The 21,235-nt window shown below is 46.4% G+C and overlaps 1 protein-coding gene across 13 annotated transcripts in view; it reads left to right on the top strand.

The window, feature by feature from the left end:
• The window catches only part of SHISAL1 (shisa like 1), a 177,928-nt gene that overhangs the window by 83,117 nt on the left and 73,576 nt on the right, over positions 1 to 21,235 (top strand). For 2 of the 13 annotated variants that reach the window (XM_083616033.1, XM_083616031.1), the window contains exons 1-2: positions 10,067 to 10,320; positions 14,047 to 14,215. The exons of 1 other annotated variant lie outside the window; for it this stretch is intronic. The gene's annotated coding sequence lies outside the window, so the exon portion shown is untranslated. Of the gene's footprint in view, positions 1 to 9,688; positions 10,321 to 11,477; positions 11,496 to 13,044; positions 13,282 to 14,046; positions 14,216 to 17,427; positions 17,451 to 21,235 lie in introns of those variants that run through there. 10 more of the 13 variants (XM_083616034.1, XM_083616044.1, XM_083616039.1 and 7 more) reach the window with 10 other exon arrangements.

The following is a 21,235-nucleotide window of genomic DNA, read 5'->3' as shown; positions in this document are numbered from 1 at the left end:
AATTAGGAAGCTGCAGCATTGTATCCAAGTTTTAATTTCTCATGAATGCACAAGGGATTTTTATCAGTCACTGCCATAAGCAGTTAAAAGGATTTGGTTTACGTGAAGCCCCAACACAAGGATAAATCTGTCCGGCTGAAAAACATTGTGGGAAAGAGATCTGTTTACATCAGGGCTGTTGTTTTTTGTCATTTGTTTTTGGTCTACTTTGTGCTGATGGGATCCATGGAGACTGAATAAACATAAGCAACTGCAGAACTTGCTTCAAACTCTGGGTTCAAAAACCGCTTGACCCAGCTTCGCAAAGTTTATTGCTCTACAGTGGAGAAATCCCTTGGTGACACAAGATTTTCTTACTCAGCATGTTTCTTCTACAAAAAGCACTGTCCTCTTATTGTCATTTAGGAATCAAATGCAAGGAATCCTTTCAATTAATTTTTAAAGGGGAAAGAAACTCTAGTCTTTATTATCATGCAGTCACCTACAGAGGAAAACATCGTGGCATGGATTAGTATTTTGGCTTTGCTCAACCTCTCTCTCCCTGCCCTGCCTCTTTCTGCATACCCCCAACCCTCCTCCATAAAAGGGATTAATGTGAAGCCCCAACCAAGAGATTATTTGAATGAATTACACATCAGATTAAGGGAAATCTTGTTTATTTATAGCAGCATCAAAATAAAACCTTCACTGATTAAAGACGGAAAGTCCATTCCTCTTCCCTGAAAATAAAGAATCAAATTCTTGGTTTTGCATGAGACAAGCTCCACACAGCTGCAACCGAAGGACTTCACGAGGCTTCATCATGCCATGTTTGCTCTCAACCCCCATCCTAAATCAGTGGACTGACATGTCTGTCAGTCTCCCTAGTAGAGAGACAAGAAGCATCACAGGCAGAAAGTGTGTGATTGTTCCCCTCCCCCGAGAAGTGGTGTGATCATTTTCTGTAGTATGCACACATGCACACAAGCATTTTATGCTATTAAATTGCACCCTACATTTCACAGATGAAATGTGGACCCTTGTTCTTATTTGCGACACTCCCACTCAGAGAAAACCCATAAAGACAGAGAGAATGTTTTTATGTGGTTTGTAGCATGATCCCCATCTTAAAGGATTTCAGGTAACAGAGCTGAGAAATCAGAGGAGAGAATATTAGGCTACATGAATCAGTGGCCTTTCCCTCCATAAGACAGCCTCTTATGTTCAGAATAGCCATATTTGCACATCAGGAATTACTGCCCAAGCAGACGCCCTGACTAATACTGTCACATATTACCGAAAAGAAGAGCCAGTGTGGTGTAGTGGTTAAGAGCGGTAGACTAGTAATCTGGTGAACCAGGTTTGCTCCTCCGCTCCTCCACATGCAGCTGCTGGGTGACCTTGGGCCAGTCACACTTCTCAGAAGTCTCTCAGCCCCACACACCTCACAGAGTGTTTGTTGTGGGAGAGGAAGGGAAAGGAGAATGTTAGCCGCTTTGCGTAGTAATAAAGCGGGATATCAAATCCAAACTCCTCCTCCAAAACTCCTTGGTTCTCGAATGCCTTGGTACTTGTATATTTTGGCTCCCGGATGCCGAAAACCCAGAAGTAAGTGTTCCAGTTTTTGAATGTTTTTTGGAAGCCGAATGTCCGATGTGGCTTCCGCTTGAGTGGAGGAAGCTCCTGCAGCCAGTCAGAAGCCACACCTTGGTTTTTGAAAGGTTTCGGGAGTCGAACGGACTTCCGGAACGGATTATGTTTAAGAACCAAGGTACCTTGGTTTAAGAACCAAGGTGTAGTGTAAATAAATTCAGCTAACCCAGTATGCTTGGCAAACCACCACAAGGTCTCCCACTAGCACAATGAGGATTTCACCCTTCCTTGACCCCCCAATTCCAACCTGGCAGGTCAGAGGAAGCCCCAGAAAAGTGAGGGGAGAGGGGAGGCACCATGCCATCTATCAAGCAGAAATGTTTGTGCTGGTGGAACAATCAGGAGAGTGAGATGTTTAATTGCTCCCAATTTAATTTTTCTAAGAAATTAGGGATGTTTAACTTTTGCACGCCACCCCAATCTCTGAGTGATGTGAGATTCCATGGTTTCCAGGCACTTACTCAGGCTCCATGTTTCCTTTTGGAATGAGACACAGTGGTGTCTTTAGGATACATGGTTTATCTACGAATATTTGCAGCCTGAGCCTGAGGTGGAACCTCTTTCCTTTTCCCCTCTTAATCACCCAGGTTACGACTTTATTCCAAAAACTAGATCCAGAGATTAGAGGGGGCACACAGTTTCCCACCCCAGACTCACAATATTATGCTTTATCTCACAGTTGACTTGGTTGTCTTTATTATAGAATTGCTTCACTATTTCTATACCTATTCTAACAAAATTTTGGGTGAGCTATGATTTCCAAAACATACACCATCTGCTTTGCACTATTTCTGACAGTGGTATAAAGCCATGGTATATATCAACCTGGGAAGGCTGCCAATCTAGGAGATGGAAAACTCTGATAACAAACCTCTGTTGCCTTGTGTGATATCTTCAGGAGAAGAAAAGGCTAAGGAGTAAACATTTCACAAATCTGGAGTGGAATCCCGAAGGTGGCTGGATGGCGTTCTATATGCCTGCAGCCAAGCTGGTGCCAAATGTCTTGCTCTGCTTTCCTTTGGACCACATCAACAGGGCGGAGAAAGGAGTTTTGTTGTCTGGGCAGCCCAGGACTGCCATACACCCTGCCCAAGCTTGTGCCCCAGGAGGTCACTTTGGTGCTGCTGGAGGTACACTCCATTGTCTCTTGAGACAGACAGATGCTAAGAACCAGTAGCTGGAAGTCAGCCAATGTGTTATGGATTCATTACCACCTGTGATTCTCAGAGCTACAGGGCCCTCGGCAGCATTCCTCCCCCTGTCAATAAATGACCTGTAGTTGGAGAAGGGAGTAAAGATACGCCCAGATTTCATGGAAGCTCCAGGTCTGACTGTATACTACCAGCTGTAAAATTCACACTGTGGTTGGCAAATGATGACATCCTTACTTTTTACCATGTGTGTTCCCTGCAAAGAGGCAGTTATAGAAATGGAGCTCGATTACAGGTTGTTGTTTTGCACATCCACAAAGCGCTACCTCTTTTCTCCACTTATTTTTCACCATGCCAAAAACATAAATTACTTCCGTCATCACCCTCTCCAGCAAAGACCCACCGCTTGCCTTGGGCAGATAATCTCTTGCAGAAGTCGCAGCTGCCCTCAAAGGCTGCAGCCGTGAACTGAGCCAAATGTGCTGAGCTGTGGCCATCTTTTAGATGTCCGCCTAGAGAGAACTGCTGTTTCTCCTTGAAACTGATATGTGTAGTCTGGCTTTCAGCTACAAGGCTTGGCCTCTGAGTCATTTCCTTGACTTTTTTATTATTGGAATGCCTTTGTTGGCATTCCTTCAAGGCCCTGTGGTGGGCGCCCTGTCCAAACCACCTGAGTTTGGGCTTCTCTTCATTCACAGTCAGCAGTTTGGCCCTTAATTCACTGCAGACAGTGGTGCTTCTGAACTGGTTGCGTCTTTTATACACCTTGTCTGTGTGCAGTTTACATGGTGGAAACCCCCTCTCTCAAAGAATGGCTGGCACTGGTTAGCTGGGTTATTTACCTGTCACAAACATTCTGGAATTCAGGAGTTCCACTGACAGATCAGTTGTGACCCCTGATAAGGACAGGACAAGCAGAAGGAAAGCAGGAATGGAAGCAGGGCTTCCAAAAAGGAACAGGCAAGAGTAGGCTTTGCAATTATAGAATATCTGCTATCACCTGGAACTATATTTTTTATATACATATAGTAATGCATGAGCCTGGGGTATGGATTAAAGTTCTTTTGAGTGACTCTTCAGATGGACTGTTTCTAAAGTTTGCTGTGCAAAGCTCTTGTACATGGATGGCAAGAGCAATGCATTTCAAACTCAATGGTTTTGTCCCCATTTGGGGACAAAATAAACTGAACACTCAGTTCATATTAGAATTCCAAGGAGATTCCTCCTGTTCTCCATTCTCAGTGTCCTGCTAATTGATGATGATGTGGAGCTCTTATCTCCAAGTCCCTTCCAGCTCTACAATGCTATGATTCTGTATGAGGATGACACCTTCAGCACTTCAGAAGGAAAGAGGTCTTAATAGGATTTACTCTTTTTCTTTGACAATATGTAAAAGGTAAAGGGACCCCTGACCCTAGGTCCAGTCGTGGCCGACTCTGGGGTTGCGGTGCTCATCTCGCTTTATTGGCTGAGGGAGCCGGCATACAGCTTCTGGGTCATGTGGCCAGCATGACTAAGCCGCTTCTGGCGACCCAGAGCAGCGCACGGAAACGCTCTATTAGCTCTATTTGCACCACAAAACAATGAAGTGCAGGCATGCTATCATAGTGTTTTAAACTCATAAAAATGAAAGATGGAGCTGCTTGTTCAAAGTTGATGGTACATATTCATTTTATACATCCAGTGTACAGAGTTGTTCATATTCTGCAAAAAACCACAATTCTGTGTTTCTTAGCACTGAATTCTCTAATGTAGCACAATGTCTACAGTTCTGACAGTCATGCCTTTTCAGTGCTTCTACACTTTCCAAGAGAGAGAGAAAAATCTAGTCGTCATAAAATACTACAAAATATGTCTCTTCAGGGCTGGCTAGCTGATATGAGGATAACTTGAGCATACAGTATTTTACATTATGGTAGCTAAGATTTGTTAATTTTGGAGGCTGCAATGCTAGACACATTTGTGAAAGCATAAAAGGAAAAGGTAAAGGTACCCTTGACTGTTAGGTCCAGTTGCAGACGACTCTGGGGTTGCGGTGCTCATCTCGCTTTATTGGCCAAGGGAGCCGGCGTACAGCTTCCGGGTCATGTGGCCAGCATGACTAAGCCACTTCTGGCAAACCAGAGCAGCGCACGGAAACGCCGTTTACCTTCCCGCCAGAGCGGTACCTATTTATCTACTTGCACTTGATGTGCTTTTGAACTGCTAGGTTGGCAGGAGTTGGGAGCAACGGGAGCTCATCCCGTCACAGGGATTTGAACTGCCGACCTTCCGAATGGCAAGCCCTAGGCTCTGTGGTTTACACCACAGCACCACCCTTGTGAAAGCATAAGTGTTATTAATTTCAGGGACACTTACTGCTGAGTGAACATGCTTAGGATCACAGCTGCACATGGGGTTTTTTGAATGAGAGAAAGAAAGAGATAACAATGTGTAAACGGCCTGCTAATAGCTTGAAAACCAGCAGGAGGCTGGTAAAAGCTTCTTAGAGGGATTTCTGTTAATTGACATTTGCTGTGAATTAGTAGTACTGAATAACAGTTCATTTGGAATTTATGTTCCTTTATTGGTTCACAAGTGTTGAGCAGTAAAAGCCCATGGGTGGGTCATCTATCTGTAAGCAGTGGGAATTAGTAGTTACACAGAACACTTTTCTGGATTCTCTGCTCTGAAATAAGCAGACTTAATATTGCTCTGCTTTCAGCAGCTGGCCATTGCAAAGCAGAGGGGGAACTAATGGTTTGCAGGGCTGGCTTTATGCTTTTGAATACAGCAGATTACATTATTAAGCAGAGCCAGCCTCATTTAGATGTAGCACCATTCCCCACCAGGGTAATAGAATGAATCATCATATGTTCACCCAAAGTGCCTACAGAGATTCCCCATGTTTGGAGAAGGATAAACAGAACATGCATTTCTCGATAAATGCTTATTGGTCACTTTCTGACCCAGCAAACACGTAACCCCAAGCCAAGGCTTCGCACAAAAAGAGCAAACTTGTGGGTTCCTAGAGAGAAAATCCTGGCTGTTCTTCCTCCTTTCTGGCTGCTGCCATGCTGCCATGCAGTGGTGTTGTGTGAGCTGCTGACACCCAGGGTGGGGCAAGTGTTGCGTCCCGCCCCCCCCCGTGAACTGAGCAGCTGGGGTGAAGGCACATGCTGGGGGGGCATTTCCCCCTCGGGGTGCTTTCCCACCGTCCTCTTCCTTTCTCCTCAGTGGGCGGTGATGGCACCCTCCCCCCCTCGGCCGGGCTGGGCTGTACATGGGTGGCAATGGTGAGCCACCAGGGTGGCAGGCACCCGCACTGGGAGAGCTGGGGGCTGCCCTTGCACACCCCGCTGTTGCCTGCCAGCCATGGCCCGCTGCCGTTGGCAGAGCCAGTGCCAGGAGCGCCAAGTGGAGGCGCCACTGCTCCGCCCACAGCAATCCCAGCTCGGCTTCCTCCGCAGCCTCCTCCTCCCTGACCCGGGTCTCAGCCACCGCTCCCATGCTGAGTAAGAGATTCCTGCACTGCACAGATGATCCTTGTGGTCCCGTCCAACTCTACAGTTCTGTGATTCTGAAAGCCAAAACAAATACTGAAAATAAGTAAAAATGAAAAAAGGTGGGCAAGTGTTTTTAGCCATGTATTGCAGATGTTTACACCCTAAATGTAAAGGGTCATTTCTAGCCACCATGAAAAAGCAGTGGCACAGACACTCTCCTGGGGCAGAGTGCCCCAATCGCCTTTTTCTAAGGAAGGACCCCCTTTCACACAGCAAGGCAGAGAGGAGGGGGAGACAAACAGTGTGTCCAAACGAAACTCTTGAAAGGAGAAGAGGAAGAGCAGTGGATCCGGTCACCTCAGGTAGCATCCTGTCTTGTGCCAACTGTGATGTAAGGGTGAAAAATTAGACACAGCTTCTCAGAGCATCCTAGCACCTAGCTGGAGTGAGAGCAGTTGTGAGGAAGAAAGCAGGATCCATTCTGAGCTCATGCCTTTCTGCATTTTTGTCTTCATTCATGTTACATTGCAACAAGAAGGTATCCGGTAACAAGAATCTTGATTATACAAAAAAATCATTTTCCATTTTTCTGTGTCCTTTCTAATTGTCTATTTCCAGGTCTTGCATGAAATAGGCATTTAAACTGAGATCTTTAAATATTCCTAAGGTTGCCAACTTTTTTACTGGGCCCTGCACCTGTGTAGATATTGGCAGGTGAAAATGTTTATCACCAGCGCTTTACCTCTTGACTTCAAGCTGCTGTTAAGCACAGAGCAGATCAGGTTCTTTTTTTCTGATTAACTGGCAACTTAAATGCCCTTGTGGCATTTACCTCTCACATGATGCTCTCCTGGCTCTTTTATTAAACAGGACTGATATTTATTCCTATCTGCCCTAGTGTTTCTGTTTGCAGTAACAATGTTTGGGCTTAGGTGGATAAAACTACAAATTATCTGGTAACATTTATACCCCACCCTAGCCTATGGACTCAGAGTAGCTTGCTGCAATTTCGTTTCGTTTTATATTAACCTGCCCCTAAGCAAAGGCTGCTGGCTCGCAGCGTTGACACCAGAAACTGCTGCCTGCGTCATTCTGCTCCTAGGAGATGCTATTCAGAGGACGCGTCTTTGCCGTATCCTCAGAACAAATGCTTTTCACATTTGCTAGGTTTGCTTCAGGCACTAATTGAGGCCTGTTTGGTCATATGGTGCCACAGACAAAAATCCAGGCTCTCCTCCTCTACCATAGTAACGTAGCCTTGATTAGCAATTTGCTTTCTCTCAGCCAGGTTGATACAGGCAAGAACGTGGCTCATCCTGCAACAGGTATTACATCCCTTAGAAACATGGCTTTTTATGTTCTAGGGGAAACCCTGAAGTTCCTCAGAAGCTTGCATAAGGGTTAAATGAGAAAACTGATAATGCTAGGAAAGCTTTTCAGAAAGACAGATTATTCAGCACATTTACCTCCCTGTCCTGCCTTATGGAGATACAGGGGTTTGGGGTTCCTTCCTGGGCACATTCTCAGTTTATACAGGACAATGGTGATACCCTGAGCCCCACATGATCTGAATTTGCTAGAGTCCCAGGGTAAGAACCTGGGGGTTCCACAGCAGATGACACGACTTTCTGAAGACTGCATGTTTGAAAAGCACTCCTAGAGTGTACCATCTTCTGCTCTGATCCCCCTTACACCTTTTAAAATTTTGCCTTAACATCTGGCCTGAAGCCATTTTCTAACGAACGAAAAAGCTTCCAGGCTACTTTGTGATATTTCATTGGTCCTTAAAAGAAAACAAAAGAAAAAGCTACCACTTTTTCTGCATCAACTTTTAATGTGGGGATCAGAGTTTGTAAGGAGTTCTGTGCAATCTACAGTACAGTATTACTACAACTTATTTGAATGCCATCCCACTTTTCAACAAGAATCATCTAAGCAGCTGACTTTTTTTTTTTAAAAAAAGAATCAAATAGATTCACCAAAACAAACGACACCAGCCACATGGAAGCGGTAGATAGTCCTGTAACCTGGTAAGGTAAGGTGGTAAAGGGAGAACAATTAAGCTCAGAGTAGGGGCAGCCTCGGATGCCTTCTTTGTCTGCTTCCCTGAATCTCTTGCTCCTGCTGACAGGGTGCTTGTGATTTGAGAAGGAGGTGGGCTTCTCCCTGCCCTTCTTTAATTTGAACACCTAGGCCATGACAAACAGTGCAGTATAAGGATGGCAATATAATACCATCCATATGCAAAATCAAAGCCAAACTTAGAGTGCTAGGACAGGGAAGTGCCAACTTCAGGTACCCGCTCAGCCATGAAACTCAGTCACTCTTTGTCAGGCAAACCTTGTTCAGAAGACTGTTGCAAGAATATAATGGGAGTATGCCAGTGGTGGCCCTCCAGGTGTTGCTGAACTACAACTCCCATCAGCGCCAGCCAGCATGGCCAGGGGACAAAGAGGAAGATGAAGAGAGTTGTAGTTCAACCATCTTGAGGGTCACAGGTTCTCCCCCCCCCCCCCACTATATATGCTGCCTTGAGCTCCTTGGAGGAAATGGGGGAGGGGATATACAGCAAAGGAAAAAAGTCTTAAAAACAAGAGTTCTATGCTGTAAATGTAAGGCTTCTAAAATGGGATTTATCCTGGTGATTTAGTAAAAATTTTAAAAACATTCTTTTAAAAGGAATGCCTTCATCTGAAATATGTACCATTAACCTTTTTTAAAAAAAAACCAGGGTTATATTAGGGGGAGGTGGAAGAGAATGACACCCCATGTCAAGGCTTGCTATGACACTGTAAAGTGTCTGGAACCATTGTTGTTGTAATTAAGTGAACGAAGAGCTTATCATTTTTTCAAAACCCACATGGAAACTCACGTCCTGTCTTCCTGTTTCAGTTGGCCTCCATATTGTTTCTTTGGCAAGTACAATTATAATTAACTTTGCAAACCAGGCCATAAAACAGGCAGTATAATTTATGTATATCTGTCTGTCTATCCATCCATCCATCCATCTGAAGTGTGACATCATGTCTTATGAGAACTGTTTTCAAGGAAGTAATCAGATGTAGCCTAATTCTAAGGGACACAAGGAAAGCAAATGGGACCCAATGGCCATTGGAATGCACTGGTTCCCTTAGAATTTTACTACGTTCTTTAACACAAACCATCTGCTCTGGCTCCATTGCTTTCAAATTTTCAAGTGAAGATGCCCAGAACTTCAGCCAATGCAATGGAATCCCTCTGTGCCGCCCCGGGCAGAGGTAGCCCACGCTACGCCACTGAATCCCATGGTGCTTTGACTGTAGCCTTTCTCTCTCTCTCCAGTGCTCTTTTGCCTAGGAGAGGATTCTATGAAACGGCAAATTTCGACGCACACCTGCTTGGGAATGAGTGTGTGACTGCAGGGCTTTTGCAATAGCCCAGAAAACCAGAGGCCACTGGAAAGCCCAACGTGAGTTCGGTGGGACTTACTACCTAGAAGAAGCAATGCTTGCCAGTAGACAGCGCGTCCCATTGAAGGCAGTGGGGCTTGCTCGCGAGTAAACAGGCTGGGAGCGCAACGAGAGTCGCAGCCCGATCCTGCCCGCGCTTCCTCAGCAACGGATCGCGCGGAGTTCCGCCGGGCGGATTCCCCACCCGGTGACGCCGCCCGCGGCTTGGCGCCCCGTGGAGTTCAGCTCCTTCCGACCTCGCCCCGCCGACCCCTGCCGGGGAGGAGCTGCTCGTGCCTCGCCAGCCCTGCGCCGCTGCGCCCCCTCCACCGCTTCTTAAGCGCGCCGGCGGGGTCGACCTGCGAGCAGGCGCCAGCCAGCCCGCCCGCCTGCTCTTCGCCACCGCCGCCGCCGCCCTCCTCCCTCCCTCCCTCCCCGGAGCCGGAGCCCAGCCCGGCGGAGGAGCGGGCAAGAAGCGCAGCCTTGGCCCGGCCAGGATGTGGGGCGCTCCCTGATCCGCGCCCGGGAAGGCGGCAAGCCAGGAAGGAGGGCGCCCGGAGCTGCCCCGGGCGATGGCGCTCTCGGCTCCAGCCCTTTCCCCGCGGGGACCCGCTCGCCTGGCAGGTGAGTGAGGCGCCCCTTCGCCACCCCGGCTCCCTCTTCCCTTCCTCCCCGTCCCCGAGGCACCGGGAAGCTGCTCTCCGGAGCTCGCTTCCGAGCAAAAGGAGCCGATCGCGTCGCTTCTGCAAAGGGGTCTCCGCTCTCCGGAGCCTCGGCGCTTCCCGGCCACGCGGCCAACTTCGGGCGCGGAGCGCAGAGGGTGCCGCGCGGTGACCGAGCTGCTCCGGGCGCCGAGGGCTCCGATGCCCCGTCGAGAGCGCAGCTCTCCCTCCGAAGCTAGCGATCTTTTACTTCTCGGCGCACTTGGGCGGGTTTACTCGGATGTAAAGTCTGGCTTGAGACCCGAATGGACTCGCTCCGGGGCAAGCGCGCAGAGCGGGGCCGCCTCCTCCGAGGAAGCCGATTGACCTCGATGGGACTCGCTTCCAAGGAAGGATCCGGCTGGAAACAAGTCCGTTATTCCCGTACCGCCAGCAGCGCCAGGGGGGTCTTCCAAGCGTCACCTGTTCAGGTGCGCGGTAATCCAATGCAAACGTTCCCCAAACGGGCGCCCACGGCGCGATTCTCGTTTTGCGTGGCTCTACATCCCTTGACCACGCTCCGGTTCCCGGTGAGTTTGCTCCTTTGGTTGGCAAACGGAAGCAACTGAATCCAACTTAACTCCGCGCAAGGAAGGCTTGCCTCTTTCTGGCCTCCGGTTCTGGATCGCTCGCGCGTCTTTTTTTTATAAACAACAAGAACCCACCAAGCGCGCGCGCCCCGGGCGCAGGGAGATCCTCGGCGCAGCTCCCGTGCGTTCCTAGGCGTGCGCCAACCCTGGCTGGGGAGACGGGGCTTCGGGATTCCGAGGGCGGGAAGCGAGCGCCCCAGGCTCCACCCGAGAGGAGCGCGGGATCCCCCTCGAGACCAGGCCGGCTCCGGTCCCCCCCGTCCAGGATCGGGGACGTTCCGTGGGCCGCTTAGCGCTTGCGCGGCTTCGCTTCGATGCTGTTGGACGCGAGGGCGAAGTTTCGCTGGCCAGAAGGCGGCCCACTCGGCTTTGCCTGGTGGGGCGCGGGGCAGAAGTCGGAGGACGGAGAGGGCGCGCAGATGGACTAGCGGGCGAAAAGGGGATTGCGAGGGTGGCAGCTTCTATGGAAACTGGGCTGCCCCTAAGGCAGGGCCTGCCCGCCCATTGGGTAAGGTGGAACAACTGCTTCAGGAGGCAGGATCCACAGGGCCAGAGGATCACCATGTAGATCTTTATTTTATCCTTGTTCCTGATGTAGGTCTTCAGTCACCCCTTCTTCCCTAGCAGGGAGGGTGGTGCCGTTTCGGGTTCCACCTCGGGTACCAAAATGTCTTGGGACAGCCCTGTCCTTAGTCAGAAATTTTGTTTGGGCAGGCGGTTTGTGGGGCAGGGTGAAACAGCCTGAACCCGGACACAAGCAGCAGTCATCCTCCCCCGGTGGCCTCCCAGATGGCTTGCCCTACAACTCCCATCAGCCCCACCAGCTGGGGCCACAGGGGGAGGAAAGCTGGGCATTGGGTGTTGAAGTCATTTGAATTGTGCAAAACATCTGTGCATCTTGAATGCACTTCAAAGTAAAGATTGGAAATAAATGTTCCCAGTGCAACAGAGGAAGGGAGGAGGATTTGGGGATCATGGCTGCAAATGGCAAGGTTTGCCTTCGTGCCTTTGTGCTCATTGGTTCACCTCTTAGCTGGGCAGTTGGATAACACCCTGCCTGCCTTTCCTCTAAAGTAAAAAGGCTAGGAAGGCTCCTGGGAGCTCGGGCACTGTGGCCTTCTGCCAGGGTAATATCAGGTAGATCGGGCTTTGCCAGCCTGGTACCCTGCAGGTGTTTCAGACCTCACAAATGTGGGAGCTGAGACTGGTAGAAGCTGTAGTCCAAATTATGCCAGGGTTGGTGAAGGCTGGAGGAAATGATGTTTTTACAGTGAGGTGGTGCTGTGATGTTTTGGAAGCCAGATCAACCTCTTGGTTTTCCTGATCACTAGTTGACATCAATATAACTCTCCATTATATATACGCACTGGCTTCTCTCCGTTTATAAAATAATACAACACTTCTGAGAGAGATGGCTGGGGTGTTTTGTTTGTTGTTTAATGCCAGTCAAACAATTTCCCCTGGTTTGTTGAGTAGAAAGATCCTGGAACATTTTATTTTAATCATTTCATGTATTTGTTTTCTCTAAGAGAGCACCTCTGGCTTCCGGGGGAAGTGGTGGTGGAGAGGTGGAAGAGAAACAGTATATAAGAGATGGGAAAAGGAGCTCAAAAAGTAGACGAGATGGGGGAGATCCAGATTCAGCACCCTGGCATCATAAATCCCTTAAATATTCCCTTCCATGGCTAATAGGGTTTTTTGTGGGGGGGACTTGGATGGGGGAGCCGACTTGGATCAGGGCAGTGTTGTATAGGGGTGGGTGTACCCCTTTCCTATGCACTGCAGCTCTGACACAAATTGCCCTGACCTCACAGGACTCCCCCCAGCCAAGGAAAAAGATTCTTCTAAGGTGCCACATCACATCTAATTGGATTCACAGCTGTATGGGGAGGTGAGTCATATATGAGAACAGGAAGATGGGTAACCTTCACTCTCAGTGGAGAAGGTTAGGCTGAAATATCATGGCTACCCAGACTGCCTTCCAAAATACGATGATCATGAAGTAAGCCACATTGAACATAGTGAGACTTGAGTCAGATTAAACGTGCATAGGATTGTTCTTCTGTTCATGCTTCCGACTCAGCTGGTTTTTGAAGATTCCAAGTCCAGGATTCTCTCTACCTGATGGTTGTCATGCTGTGGTCCTCTAGCCAGCTTTCTTAACTGGGATATTGCTACTAGATACCAGTCTCTCTCTCCCTCCTGGAGGACTCTGTGGAATATACCTCACTTAACCTTGCAGACCGCAGTGCATTCAAAACTGAGACAGCAAATTTGCTGGCTCATTGTTGGATGTAAAATTTCTTGGTGGCTTCACCTGATGGCCAGTTTCAGTAAGACTTGGATTTGAAAATGCTTTGATTTCAGTGTTTATGGAACCAGATCTGTCTTTGTTGTTGCCTCTGATTAGATTTGGTGGAGGTTTTTGTTTGTGAGTTGTGAGGGCTACACCATTTGATTAGAGTAGGGATACGGAGAGTTTGACCCTTGTTTCCATGCCTTGACCGCAATCTACCTTCAAGCTGCTTTTAACTCTGCTGCATAAAACAGCGTGTTTTCTACTGTGAGGCTAATAGTAACTTCAGTGGGATGATTGAAAAGTATGGCAGAAGAATTGAACATCTGATAAAAGAGAGTTTTTCTCCACCTGTTTCTTCCTCCAGGGCATTGCTTCCAGATCTGCCTATTGAGCATTTATTCTGATGTGTTTGCAGCAAGGTTATACAGTGTTGTATCAAACAATTGCTATACCACACTTTCCAGAGGATTTCCCTTTGCTTTCCTTACTGCAAAAAATTCCTGTCCCTTTTTAGAAGTAGGTTTGTTGTGCAAGAGTGAACAAATTTACTTTAATTACACAACCTCAATATGATTGCATCCCACTTGCAAACTGGCAACAATCTGGAAGTGGCCTAAGTTTAAAACAGGGAAGAAAATGTCAAGGAGAACAGAGTATGTATTTCGCCACATTTTGCCTGTTTTGGTCCTAAAACAGATTTTGGCAGCATTGCCACAATCAGAAATAGACAAGGAGTGTCTCTTTTCTCTTCTTCTGTTAGAAAGAACCACTGACTAGAAAACAAGGCACTAGAGAAGATTTGTTCTGTATTTCTGGACATCGGTTTTTCAGCTGTCCTAGGAAACTTCTGGTGTCAGCTTACCTGCCTCATTCTTGGGTGTGGGGAGAGCATGCAGCTGAAGAAACTAAAAAAGAAGGAAGTGAGCCAGGTATGTTGCTGTATTATTATTATTATTATTATTATTATTATTATTATTATTATTCTAGGGGAAAGGTTAGCATGCTTGTTTGCAATGTTTAAACCATTTTTTTTGACTGCTCCTTGTACATTTGTGTTATGAGTCAATGTTTGCCGTTTTTAATCACTGGTTTCTTGGAGAGCTCATTAGTGGAAACTTGTTTCCATGACGATGTGACCCCTAAGATTGTTCTGGTTATCATTCTGGCTAGGCTCAGTATTCATAGTTGCACAGAAGAATAGGGGACCATTATTATCCTGCTTAAAAGCAAATGTCCCTTCCTGTCCCTCCGACACACCTCCTGTGTATCTTTTTTTCCTTCCATCTGTGTAGAGAGAAGAAAGGTGAGGGTGAGCTTGCCAGCACTGTGCATACATTTCAATCTGTGTGGGTGAAATGAAGATGTGTTTGGCTGTTTAGTGATCTTGCACAAAGTTGAGAAGAGAGATTGAAAAACTTCTTGTCTGTTTGCCATTTGCTCTGGTGTGCACCTTGGAGTAGGGATGGTGAAAGTGAAGGGGTGGACTAGGACACCTATGAATTTGCACCTGAGTCTACCTGGAGGGCACTGTGGGGCACTATTTGGGCTAGGCAGGGTGGGGAAGGGTCTTCTCCAGCACTAGCAGAAAGGAGAGGGGGACATCAGATAATTGGGCAAAACATCACTTATAGATGGTGGCAATGCAGGTTAACTGAATAGGGCGTGGGGAGACCCGAACGCTATTAAAGCACTTAAATGGACACCTTTGATTTTTGCCCGACTTTGCAGTGTGTATCTGAAGAATTGTGCATGCACACGAAAGCTCATACCAATAAGAAACTTAGTTGGTCTCTAAGGTGCTACTGGAAGGAATTTTTTTTATTTTGCAGTTGAATGACAGAGTGAATTTGTGAGTTGAGCAACAGAGTGGGTGTGTGGAACAGGGTGGATTTGCAGCCAAGGAAAAGAACGCATTTGCTTGTATCTCTCAATTCCTGGTTGGGATTCAGACAAGCATCTTCTCTCAGTGTCCATTCTGACATGGAAGGCCAAGTTAGAATAGGCTCTAGATTCTCAGCAGAAAAAAACTTATTTATTTGTTTTGTTTCTATTTCCATTTCCTCCAAAGCAGCCCAAGTGACTCACATGGTTTCTCTCCCACCCTGCTTCCCCATTTCACCCTCGCACCAAGACTGTGAGGAAGGTTAGGCTGAGAGAAGGCGACTGACCCAAGATTACCCGTTGAACTTTGTGGCTGAGTAGGTCCCATGGTCTTCCAGGTCCTAGTCTGACATCCTTCCACTACACCACACTGGCTTAAGAATAGCCTTGCTGGATCAGCCAAGATTAATCTTTCCAGCAGAGGTCAGCCACCTGCCTCTGGAAGGCCACCAGCAGCTCATGAAGAGGGATGGCCATTGCCTGCAGTTGGCTTTTAGGCTTAAAATGAAATGGGGTTCTGTTTAGTTATCATGACTGGCAGCTTATCTTCAGTGATCCTTCCTTCGGTGTTCTGTGTAACACCTAGGGTATCACTGACAGCTAAATGTATAATGAGGTAGAAATTAGGGTTGCCTTTTCCTTTCCTGATGTTGCTGCTGTGGCTTTATCATAGAAGCTTGACGCACATGCATTCTGTGGGTGTAAGTTTCCTCTACAAATCTCTCTGCCAGGAAAAGCTTTACACATTTGATTTTGATATCACACTGATATCAGAGGAGGAGGAGGAGGAGGAGGAGGAGGGAAAAAATGTAGTAACCCAATGTAAGGTAAAGGTAAAGGTACCCCTGCCCGTACGGGCCAGTCGTGTCCGACTCTAGGGTTGTGCACCCATCTCACTTAAGAGGCCGGGGGCCAGCGCTGTCCGCAGACACTTCCGGGTCACGTGGCCAGCGTGACAAGCTGCATCTGGCGAGCCAGCGCAGCACACGGAAACGCCGTTTACCTTCCCGCTATAAAGCGGTCCCTATTTATCTACTTGCACTTAAGAGTGCTTTCGAACTGCTAGGTTGGCAGGCGCTGGGACCAAGCAGCGGGAGCGCACCCCGCCGCGGGGATTCGAACCACCGACCTGACGATCGGCAAGTGCTAGGCGCTGAGGTTTTACCCACAGGGCCACCCGTGTCCAGTGTACTTAAGTGTAAAAACCGTTCATGTCCAGTCCAGTTCTACAAGAGGGTGGGACTAAGTCTGCTCCATCCCATTTCCATGTGGATCCAGTGTTTACATGGAGGCAGCTGTGTTTTTGCGGTACGGTTTCCTCTGACAGTTGCAGAACATTGCCAAGTCCCATTGCTTCTGGGGTGACTTGCTCCTCTGCTCTGTTCAAAACACATGGCTTCAAGAAACCACCTGGGTAGCTAGAAGACTTCCCTGGAGATTTTAAAAAGGAAATTTAGAAACAAAAAGTGCAGCCCTGAGACTCCATCATAAGGAAATCCACTTGACTGTGGATTCAGAACTCCTATCCTATCCTGGTCATGATCTGCCCAGATAGGATCAGTTGGGTCTACATTAAAGTTTGCGGTATTCCTTCCTCATCCCTATTAATAAATGAGAGCAGTAGGCCTTGGGTTTGAAAATTACTCTTCCAGTAAACTCAAGTTCATGCAAACATGCAGTGAAGGCAATATGTCAGTTCCCGGGGTGAACTGTGAGGCTTGAATTTCTGCAACATGGCTTACCAAACCACAGTGGAGAGTTCAGAATGGGACTGAGTGGATGCATAGTGAACTGAGATTGGTGTACTTGACAACTCATTTCTAGCACTTTCACGTGCAAATCTCTTTTGGACCCCTTGAGTCTGTGACTATAGTTGCAATAATCGGAGGACTGATGCAAGTTAAACTAAACATCCATCTAAGTTCAAAAAAGTTCCTTGCTGCTGAACAGATTTCATAGCTTGCCTGCCCACACACCTTTGTTGTTGATGGTGTACTGTGGCTCTGAAGACACCCTCCCCCCAATCCCACCCATTTCTTTTCTGGTAAATGGCCTGATTCAGATGTAACATTATACCATGGTTTTCTTTCGTTTATTTAAAAAAATCTTCATTTATAAATGATTTAGCAGTATATGCAGACCTGGCCCAGCATCTTTCTTGGAAAAATAAGCCATGGTTTGTTGTTGTCTTTCTGATCTTAGCCATGCTGTAGTTTCATGTGTGAACCTGGACTATGAAAGTTTCGTTGCTTTATTGTGGGAAGAGATTATGGCATGACATAGGTGAGTCTCATGCAAACTCTTCCTTGGCTTGTATTTAAAATAATTTTTAAAAAAGTACTCCCTTCTGCTTTTGGTCATGCATGTTCATAGAACATTCATACATTTGCAAGTGATCTGTGAAAATGCTCTTAGACAACCACTTTGCATGAATATAAAATGTTTGTGGTTTGTCCGGCAGTCAACCTCTTTCCACTCCAAAACAGTCTAAGTTTATTGTCCTTGAGTGGCTTGAGAGTTGCAGGCTTTAGTGAAGCTTAAAGTAATGGCACTGAAGAAAATATATCTTTTGGTTTCTAAATGGAACAAATTTGCTAATGAAATCATTAGACAAGTGAGCATAAAGGCTTGTTGTTTGCACAGAATTACTTTTCAGAACATAATTGCATTCCGATATAAAAGCAATTAAAATGTTAATTTACATTACAAAAGATATTTGGCGTTCAGGTAGGAGCAAAAGAAAAGTCTTCCTTCTTGCAAAGCCTGGAAGAAAAATGCTTTAAATCCTGCTAGTGTGGTGTGTCTGTGGTTGTTTATCGGGGGAGGGGGTTGTTGGTTGGCCATGCCACCTTATTCATTTGCACACCTTTCTGTTATGTGATGTCCCCACCTTAAGCCCCAGGTGTGCTTTGGTCAGCTAGCAGGAAAGTTTCATTAGCTAATTAAGTAGTGAGTGAAGCCCTGGACATGGCCAGGGGCCAGAGGGATGGGTAATAAATTATCACCTGGAGCCTGTGAACATCTCAGCTGGCTTTTCCTGGGAAAATGCATGCTAATTAAGGAAAGATTTGATATGGAATTTAGGCATAGCATCTCTTTTTCTAGCTCTTTTTGTGTTTTCATAGCAGCCTGCAAGAGAGAAGGCACGATGTACACAACTGACAAAAAGTCTTGTCCTCCAAAGTACTCCAGGAATCTCTAGTTCATTAGGACCCAAAGACTCTTCTCCATCAGGAGCACTACTCTTTTGCAAATGTCCACTTGAATAATTTTAGAGATAAAATAAACCCACATTATGTAACAAATGTAATCTAAAAATGGTTTACAAATGACTTAAACACAGAGCAAAGGCTGCAATCCTAACCCCACTTACGCAAGAGTAGGTGCCATTGAATTCTGCCTTCTAAGTAGACATGTTTAGGATTGCCCTGTACATTCTAGTTTAGGTTGCAATCGTATGCACATTTACCGGGGCGTAAACACTACTGCAAATAGAAGGACCAACTTCTGGATGTAAATGTTTTGAATGTTCTTGTTAATACTATTTTTTTCTTTGAAGTTTGTTCCATTCTATAGGTTTCTTGATGTTTAGAATCACAATGATTTGAGGTGTGTAGGTTGTTCTTGTTTTTTAAAGTTCTTTCACTGAAATTATTCAGATGCATATATAGAATTTCATTTTTCATAGTGCTCCATTCTTCCCTGAAAAGGTGCTGGGCCAAATAAAACACACTTTTCATGCGCACCTGGCTTAGAAGCTGCTTCTTTCATTATTTCCTTAATAGCACCCTTGGCATATAGACATTTTTAGGTGAATATTTTCCCATTATAGGGACACAGGTGGCGCTGTAGTCTAAACCACTGAGCCTTGGGCTTGCCGATCAAAAGGTCGGCAGTTCGAATCCCCACAACGGGGTGAGCTCCCATTCAGTCCAAGCTCCTGCCAACCTAGCAGTTCGAAAGCACACCAGTGCAAGTAGATATATAGGTACCGCCCCGGCGGGAAGGTAAGCACGTTTCCATGCGCTGCTCTGGTTTCGCCAGAAGCAGCTTAGTCCTGCTGGCCACATGACCCGGAAAAACTGTCTGTGGAGCAGACAAACGCCGTCTCCCTTGGCCAGTAAAGCGAGATGAGCACCGCAACCCCAGAGTCGTTTGCGACTGGACTTAACTGTCAGGGGTTCCTTTACCTTTCCCATTATGTGTCACATCAGGAGCTTTTGCTGGTTTTGTATAAGTCTTCTGCAAAGGAATAGGAAGAGGCCAGTAAAACAGGTGCCACAATGCAAACACAGTCTCTAAGGCAGACTTTCCAAACTGTGTTCCATTCAGATTGTCTGCAGTGAGCCTCTCATTTATGGCAGGAGATGGCATATCTAAATATTTCTGTTTCCAGTGTGGTGTAATTCTTTTTAAAAAAACTTGTGTTATAAACTAGCTTTGGGAAATGACCATACTCTGTGCAGCAAGTATTCGGCACTGGCACCTGCAGCACTCTTGAGAAGCAGAGTAGTTCCCACCCCTCCCCCTTCTCTCCCCACTAAATCTTTTTCCTTTCCTTTCTTTTTTTGCTGGTGTTGCAAGAGGAAAGACCCATTTGTCCAACTGAACTAGAACTGTCAATACCACAAACATAATGTATTACTTCGAAAATGCCTTGGGGGCATTCTGTAATCTTCCCTCAAAGCTCATTCATCCTCTCAAATGAGATCCAAAATGCAATGAATCCGTACAGGATTATGCAAGTTACTAATAAAGTGCTGATCTTTGCTAGCATCTTGCATTGGCCCATTTCAAACAGGAAACTATGGCTTACCTCCGTATATATGAACCTCAGGCTCAAACACTCTGACTCTCCCCACATCAAAGGAGGAGATTGAAAGCTTCCACTTTAAAAAACTCACCATGGTTCACCATGACATCTGAGCTCTGAGCCCTATCGTCTGTTTCAACTAAAGTTAGTGAGAACAAGCCAGAATCAAACCATGGCTTCAGATCCTGGCTTGTTCTCAAACCATAGTTTAAACATGCCAGAAGTCAACAGGATCAGAATTTGGTTTGAAACCTAAAACGATTGCCTCCAGCCTTCTCTGGCCCAGGAAAGAGGAGGAACATGCAAGTGGTACAACAGCGGCTTCTTAAGCAGAAGGTCCCAAGTTCAGTCCCTGGCATCACCAGATAGGGCTGGTAGGACCCTTGCCAGAAATACTGGAGATCTGCTGCCAGTTAATGTAGTAATGTAGTCAGTGCCGGGCTAGATGGACTAATGGCTTGGCGCGATATAGAGCAGCTATCTAGGATCCCTGACCTTTAGCATGCAGGTTGGGTCTGTTGAGAGGGAGAGCCCAACAATCTCTGGAGGGTATCCAATTGGGTATCCCTGCCTTACTGCATTTGCTTTCCTTCCACCCCCTTTTGGAGGAAGAATAAATGCCCTCCCCCCCCAAATTGCAATAGGGGAGGGGAAGCCAAATGTTCAAGTGATGATTGGTGAGCTTTTCCTGCTCACAGAGATCATCCTTGGACACCCTCCTCGAGGTCTCTTCAGAAGGCACTCCAGGAAGGCTCACCGCGTGAAGACGTATTCTCAGGCCTTCTAGCTCTTAATTTTATCTCTGCTATGTTACATTGCTTTTAGCTGTTAGGCGTCTTTATGTTAAAAAATAGTTACGCTTGCTGTGCATTTTATTCTATAATTTATTGATTTATTTGTAAAGCACTCAGAAATGTTTTATTATTGAAGGGTGGCATATAAATAAACAATGCTTTCCAAACTTTTTTATATATAAAAGAAATATTTAAAACAGGTTCAATACATTTCAATCAGGGTGGTAGGTGCATGAAATAAACCATAATTTAAAAGGGAGGGGGAAATCCTGATTATTCATCAAATCCCCTTCCTTATCACAAGCAAAGCCCACTCGAACAGTTCTTTTTCATCAGCATTCTCCAATTTAACGGTTGATAAAAGAACTGTGCAAACAAAATATGTTTATTTATAAGAGCGTACACTCATAATTGTCCTAATGAATTCACTGGAAAGGGCTCTCAAGTTGGCCTGCAAAGAT

Source organism: Podarcis filfolensis (assembly GCF_964270895.1).
Source record: "Podarcis filfolensis genome assembly, chromosome: 5".
Classification (NCBI taxonomy): domain Eukaryota; kingdom Metazoa; phylum Chordata; class Lepidosauria; order Squamata; family Lacertidae; genus Podarcis; species Podarcis filfolensis.
The sequence above is the reverse complement of the archived record's forward strand: the minus strand, read 5'-3'. Positions and strand labels throughout refer to the sequence as shown.